Genomic DNA, 7,794 nt, shown 5'->3' on the forward strand with positions numbered 1-7,794 from the left:
TTTGAGTAGATTCCAACTCATGGTGACCCCAGGCTGCAGAGTAGAACTATTCCATGGGGTTTTCTTCTAGGCTGTGACCTTTCGGAAGCAGATCGCCAGACCTGTCTTCTGAGGCACCTCTGCGTGGATTCAAACCGCTGTTTCAGCTAGAGCAGTTAACCCTTTGCGCCACCCAGGAATCCTATGGCCTTAGATAATGGGAAAAATTTTACAAATGTTGAATCTCAACAAATGTCTGAAGTTGGTCAAGTGCCCTCAATGTCTTCCCTCTTCCCCCACTTACACCTTTTTCTTCAAGACTTTTTAAAAAATTCAACATAAATTTTTATTGGAGCACCAATTTTAAAACAGGCTTGCTGGTTGGACGAGGCTCCTGTATATCCCCGAAAGTCTGGTCTCCGCTCTGCCCCCTAGTGGTAACCCGAAGCCCAGCATGATAACTAATGATCACTGTGGATATTTGCATATCCACAATGCATTGCACAGAGGACAATTTTCGACTTTAAAACAATTAGATTCTCCATTTCTTATGACCTAAAAATGATAAGACTCTCACAGAATTATCAGAGAAAAAGGGAGAAGTCACTAGCTCTTTAACGAATATATAGTCACCATTAGTATGTTAGGTTTAACAGTTACCTGAACAATGTGTTCCAGTTACCTAATGTACACACTCTGGTTTCTCTTCATATCGTATAAATCTTTCGCCTTTTACTAAAGATTTCCGTGGAGAGAAACAACTCTGAGTTTTCAACTAATTTTTTGAGGCCTTGCATTTGCAGGGTCTATATTGGTTTCCAAAAAAAAGAGTTCTTATTCTTGTTTAGGTGTGTTATTTCTTTGATTTGCTGTAGGTGCCCTATGTTTGAGTGAATTTCTATTTATATATTTATTAGTCAAAATCAATCTGACCGCACTGGGTTTTTTTTTAGAGCAGGTAGCACGCATGAGAAAGGGTAGCAAGGTAAAAAAGCTGAACAGATTTCAAAGGTCAGTTCAAGAAACCAAAATGTAGAAACTAAAGTGTTAAAATGAAATGTGCAAAAACCAAATGGAAAGAACACCCACAGCATTTTTCAAGCTGCAAGAACTGAAGAAAAAATTCAAGTGTTGAGCTGCAATACTTAAAAGGATTCGAGGATGATGCTGGAAGCATCAAAAGATGGAAGGACTACACAGAGTCACCATACCGAAAACAACTGGTCGATGTTCAATCATTACAGGACGTAGCATATAATCAAGAACCAATGGTATTGAAGGAAGAAGTCCAAGCTGCACTGAAGGCACTGGTGAAAAACAAGGCTCTGGGAATTGCTGGAATACCAAATGAGATGTTTCAACAAACAGATGCAGTGCTAGAGGTGTTCACTTGTCTATGCCAAGAAATTTGGAAGACAGCTTCCTGGCCAACCAACTGGAAGAGATCCATATTTGTGGTAAAGTAGAGGGTCAGTGGAAATGAGGAAGACCCTCACTGAGATGGATTGGCACAGTAGCTGCAATAACGGGCTCAAACATAGCAAGGACTGTGAGGATGGGGCAGGGCCAGACAGTTGTACATGGGGTCACTATTACTCGGGACAGACTCCATGGCACCTAAAAATAACAATGAGTTGTATTCACTCAGCTATTGTCCTAGTTAACTAGTGCTGCTATAACAGAAATTTCACAAGTGAGTGGCTTTAACAAACAGAAATTTATTTTCTCACAGTCTAGAAAGCTCGAAGTTTGAATTCAGGGTGCCAGCTCTGGGGAAAGGCTTTCTTTGTTGGCTCTGGAGGAAGGTCCTTGTCTCTTTTGAGCTTCTGCTCCTGGACAATCTTCCTGTGGTTTGGTGTGTCTCTTCTCCCATCTCTGCTTCTTTCACTGGCTTGTTTAACCTCTTTTGTATCTCAAAAGAGATCAAATCAAGACACACCCTACACTAATCCTGACAAAGACAACCCTTTCCAAATGGGACTATAACCACAGGCATAAAAACAAAACAAACAAAAAACTCAAACCCATTGCACTTGAGTTGATTCCTACTCATAGCGACCCTATAGGACAGAGAACTGTCCCATTCGATTTCCAATGAGCAGCTGGTGGATTTGAACTGTGAACCTTTTGGTTAGCAGCCTGAGCTCTTAACCACTGTTCCACCAGGGCCCCAATACAACACATATTTTTGGGGGACACAATTCAATCCAGAACAGCTATATAAAAGATAAGATTTATTTTTGTCTTTGAAATCTCTTTAGTGGATTGCCTGTGCTACATCACATTCTGGTATAATGCTTATTCAACAACAAAAATTTTTTTTCTTCTGTATTTTTTGGGTTGGGAGTAGATTTTGTTTTTAGGAACTTTTCCCCAACAGGAAGAAGATGCAGCAAAGGAATGGCAATAGGAAGGAAAAGAGAGGGTGGTAATGGAGAAAGGAGGACAAACCGAACATGAACGATCCCTGAGCAGGACAGAGGCAACCCTTTGGCAGTCGGAGCTCTCTGCAGAGTTCCTGGCACTGGCTGGGGTGAGCCATCTGTTCTACCAAGTCTTTCTACCACCAGACCCTAGTGGGCCTTTTGCAGGGCCCAGCAGCCTTGGCAGTGACCCCTTGTAGCCAGTCTCCCAGTCAATCTTTGAGGTCTCCCAGGAAGATAAGCTGTCTCCATGGTATTCCTTGCTTTCCTGGTTCCAACAACATGGACTTAGGGGTTCTGTCTGAGAACACGCCTCTCTCAAGGGGCAAGTTGAAGGAAGACGACTATATGAAAGGATCATGACCTGCCACGATGGAAGCAAGCTTTTTGTGCTCTTTGTGGCGCTGGGCCCTCTAGTCTGTGTTGTGGTAGCTGCACGCCCTTCCCCTTCTGCCAGTCCCCAGTATTGGGTAGATTTGAGATGGGCTTTTGAAGCTTCTGACATTTACATGGGAGTCTGAAAAAGAGTAAGAGAAAGGTTCCAGGGGAACCTTTTCAGTACCTTCTGAAAAGGCCTGGAGCATTCCATAGTTTATTCTATTTATACTTTAGACCCTGTCTCACTCTCCCATAGGAGCGGGATTCTTTAGGCACAACAATCTTTCCCATCGCTGAATTCTTACAGCACTTGTTAAAATAATCAAACCTCAAAGACGTTGAAGTATAAGGTTTATTCTGAGCAGTTATTCTATAGTATGTACACAGGGAGACCATTCTGATGCCAAAAAAAAAAAAAAAGCAAATGGCTTGAAGTAGGCTAGTTAAGAAAACTCTGGTGGCATAGTGGTTAAGAGCTATGGCTGCTGATCAAAGGTCGGCAGCTCGAATCCACCAATCTCTCCTTGGAAACCCGATGGGACAGTTCTACTCTGTGAGTCAGAATCCACTCGACGGTAACAGTTTTTGGTTTTTAGTCTAGTTAAAATGAAGCTTATAAAGAGAACAGGAGTGAGAAGAATAGCAGATCAACTATTGGCTTGACATGGTTGATTGAACCTTGCCCTTCCTTTTTACTGAGATCAACTGATATCAGGTCACAAGGTGGTCCCTAGCCCTTCACCCACCTGCAGCCATTATACCGTTTGACGTTTAAATTAAGCCTGGCTTTTTTTGCCCAACAGGAAAGAAAAGATTAGCAACTTTGGGTGGAAAAAAAAAAAAAAAACCCTGCTAGGCTGATCAGGAATTTTCAGTTAATATTTGGTTTCATAGGTAAGAAAAAAAACCTTAAAATCTAAGTAAGATACCTGTTATTAATTTTCCTCTTTGACACACTAATAATCACAGCACAGATTTAGCTCTCAGTTGTCCTCTTATTGTTCTTTCCTTTTGAGTTATTATTGTCTTTTTGGATTGTAAATTTTAGAGCTGCTTGACGTTTCCTGGGTTCCTGGTACATCAGACTGCAAAACAGTTCCGGCTCAGTAGGAAATCACAGAAGAATGTGTTAGACTGGCCCTCCCAGGTCACCAGGATGTTGCGACTTAAGGATTTTGAAAAATCTGGCTGACCAAAAATACCTCCCTCTCCCCAGCTGACCTGTCTTGCTGTCTAAAATTTCTACTTTGATTGTCATTCCTCTACAGCTTCTTGAGAAATGTTTATTATAGTTAGACAAAAGTATTCTATCACTTGGGAGGGGTAATATATTAGGCAGCTGTCACTCTAGTAAGAATTCACTTCCTTAATTAACTTTCGTTAAGACTTGGAGACTGGGAGCCTTAGAAATTGAGTCCTAGGCCATGGTGGTTTGGTTATTGGAAGGGGGAGAGGCAAGAAGGGCCAAAGTCCTGGGACCTCAGGTGGTGAGAGGTGAAGGCACTGACTGGGCCAAGGAGGGTCCTGAGCATAGTAGGAAAAGCACCTTAGGTAAGGTCACCTGTAGTGGAGGCAGCTCATTTAGGAGACAGTGTTATGTATTTTTCATTAACAAGGTCTTAGTCCTGAAGGCAGGGACTGATTCTTACACACCTTAACCACCCCTCGGTCTGATCCATAGTGCATGGATATGGGCCCAGCTTTGCAGCTCACCCTCTAGCTTTGCAGGCTTCCCCGCTTCACTCAGCAAGCCCTCTCTGTCACACTAGGGAAGGATTTCCAGATGCCTCTGGGAAGAGCTTGCCTTTTGCCCTTCTGGGGACTTAACGGACTAATGACAGGAACAACAAGCAGAATCGAAGGGCCAGAGAAGCTCTACAAAACACTGCAGGGACACGCTTCTCCAAAAAAATGGAATCAGTAAAAAGGTACCAATACTCTAGGCCTGGGAGTCCCCGGGTGGCACAAACAGTTAAGCGCTGGACTACTGAAAAGTTGGTGGTCTTGACACACCCAGAGGATCCTCAGAAAAAAGGCCTGGCAATCTGCCTTGAAAACCTTGGAACCCTATGCAGCGCAGTTCTACTCCATAACACATGGATTCATCATGAGTCAGAAATGACTTAGCTGTGACTGACTGGCTTGGACTCTGGGCCTTGGTGCCTTCTTCTGCAAAATAAGAGGCTGATTTCTAAGGTCCCTTTCTAGGCCTGGTGATTACTCATACCTCTTGGCATCGAGTTGATTCCAGTTCATAACGACCCTATAGGGCAGAGTAGAGTTGCCCCATAAGGTTTCCAGGAAGCAGCTGGTGGATTCACACTGCTGACCTTTTGGTTAGCAGCCAAGCTCTTAGCCACTGTGCTACCAGGGCTCCATAAAAAAAACCAGGGCTCCATAGTTACCAGTAAATCAGAGTTACTCACCAAGAGAGGCCTTTGGAAGCTGCCTGATGTTCTGCGGTCCTGGGGTCCTGGGGGCTTGCCCGCCTGGCTGGTGGGGGCTTCCCAGCCTGCTGCCCCCCACAGAGGTTCTGTGAATCTCTGCTTTGTCATTCTCCTATGGAGTCCCCTCATGTTCCCCCAAGGCCTGGTGCCTTTGAACTGACTTCTCAAGGGAAGAGTCACACAAGATACTCTGTTTCATTTAATTTTAGGTTATTGTTGCTGCTGTCAGTCTAGAAGTACTTTAATGAATGCTTGTATTGTTCTCATGCCCAGAGCCTTTTTCAAATGATCAGAACAGTAGAAAACAAAATAATGACTCTAATTCCCCACCCCCAATACATACACACAAACAATAGCAATGCTGAGTCCCAGAGACTTTTATGGGTGGTGAAAAAGCCTGGGTTTTGGAGGCAGCAGGCCAAAGTTTGGTCTTGACTCTCCCATTTAGTGCTAGTGACCTTGGGCAAGTCTTTCACTCATTCATTCATTAAGCATTAATTTGGAATCTCCATGTGTCAGCCACATAACCAGTGCAAGATTGTAACAATACGCACCCTAACTACTTTCAAGACTGTTTAAAGGCGCTAATGAAATCATACTTATGAAAGCGTTCGAGATAAATCAAAAATTCAAACCCATTGCTGTTGAGTCGATGCCAACTTGTAGCGACCCTGTAGGACAGAGCAGAACTGCTCCATAGGGTTTCCAAGGAGTGGCTGGTAGATTTGAACTGTTAAGCTTTTGGTTAGCAGCCAAACTACTGCGCCACCAAGGCTCCAAGTGTTCAAGTTAAGATCCATGCAAATATATGTTGTTGGTTTTAATAAGCAAAATGGTGGAAACAAAAATGGAGGGTTGGGGGTAAGGGCTCAAACCCTAAGAGTGGATACACCTGTTTTGTAGGATAAATACACCTATTCTGACTCTCTGGATGCGCCCTGCCATTTTCCTCGCTCCAGCCTTTCCTCAAGCTAGACTTTGCCCGGTTCCAGCCTTTGTCTTCACCTCTGCCCTGGGAGGTCCTGTTCTTTCTCCAAGGTTCTAGTCAAAAGCTCCCTCTTACTGAAGTCCTTCTCGCTTTTTGAGGAAAACAATGTAATAAAAATATACACGAACCCTTGCCAATGAACGTTTCCTGGAAGCTTCTGCCGCCTAACTGGCATAGCAATCTGGTGACCACCCCCTTCTGCCCAAGTTGCTTTCCAGGGTGCTCACAGGGCTCCCACTTGTTTTATTTTTTAACTGCGATTTAGGTGAAAGTTTACAGAGCAAATTAGTTTCTCGTTAAACAGTCAGCACAAATTGTTTTGTGACATTGGTTGCCGACCCTGTACTGTGTCAAGCACTCTCCCCTTCTCCATCCCAGCTTCCGTTTCCATTTGTCCAATTTTTCTGTTCCTCCCTGCCCTGTCGTCTTTGCCTTTGGGCTGGTGTGCCCATTAGTCTTGTATACGTGATTGATTGGACTATGAAGTATGCCGCTCAGGTGTGTTATTATTGGCCCTATAGACCTGTCTAATCTTTGGCTGAAGGGTGAACCTCGGGAGTGACTTCAGTACTGAGTTAAAAGGGTGCTCGGGGGAGGGCTCCCACTTGTGGGCAGCCTCCTGATTTGTCTGGAGTCTTCCTGGCATTGTGGTGAACTTCTCCTGCACAATTACAACAGTAATTCATTTCTTAAATACAAGAGTATTTTCTTCAGCTGGTTTCACACCCAGTGATTAAGAACTATGGCAGGTTAAAGCTGCTAACCAAAAAGACCGGCAGTTCGAATCCACCAGCCACTCCCTGGAAACCCCATAGGGCAGTTCTACTCTGTCCTACAGGGTCACTATCAGTTGGAATTGGCAACAGGTTTTTGGCTTATACCAACTTATGTTAACTACTTGATATTTAGTTTGTTTTGTTAATATTTAGGCAAATTAATTTCACACATATCGAATTTGGTGCCCCATTAAGCTTAGCACCCCCGGAGCCTGCCTGCACAGCCCACCCCTTAATCTGGAGCTAGTCTTGAGGGAGGTGACCATGTTCTATGCCAGGAATCCTGGCTCTGTCCCCATTAGCCATGTGGACTTTGGTCAGGTGAAGTGTCTTCTGTAAGCCTCAGTTTCCTCCTCTGTAAAACCTCCTACTGTCACGGGTTATTTTGAGGACTAACTGAAACACCACATGCCAAGGGCTAAACCCAGAGTGCCCTGTGTTTAGTGAGCAGACTTCCAGCAAATGCCTTTTGAACAACATAGAAGTGTAGTATGTATAATGTGTTGGGCTCTCCGAATACATACCAGAAAAGGTGGTTGCCTAATATGTGCAATTGAGGAATGTTGGGACAATCTCCACCCTGTCCTATTTTCCCCACCCAGGATTTGGTACCTGAAATGTCACCAGAAAAAATTAATTCCTGTGAATTCCTCTTCAGAGGCACCCCTTTATGTTTCAATGCCACTGGGAGAGGCAAAGCATTAAACCAGCTCACCTTCCGGAGTCTGGGGTAATAGCAGCACTGACTGCCAGGTAAGAGGTGGAGAATGTCACAGGGAAGGGACGTGATGAGTCCTGCAGAG

General features: G+C 44.1%; 1 non-coding gene across 1 annotated transcript; it reads left to right on the forward strand.

Moving 5' to 3' along the window:
- The first annotated feature begins 670 nt into the window (after positions 1-670).
- On the forward strand, positions 671-786 carry LOC126086383 (U5 spliceosomal RNA). The gene has a single exon (XR_007519475.1). It is a non-coding gene; the product is annotated as a U5 spliceosomal RNA (small nuclear RNA).
- The last annotated feature ends 7,008 nt before the right edge of the window (positions 787-7,794 follow it).

The sequence above is a fragment of the Elephas maximus genome, chromosome 11 (genome assembly GCF_024166365.1).
Source record: "Elephas maximus indicus isolate mEleMax1 chromosome 11, mEleMax1 primary haplotype, whole genome shotgun sequence".
NCBI lineage: Eukaryota > Metazoa > Chordata > Mammalia > Proboscidea > Elephantidae > Elephas > Elephas maximus.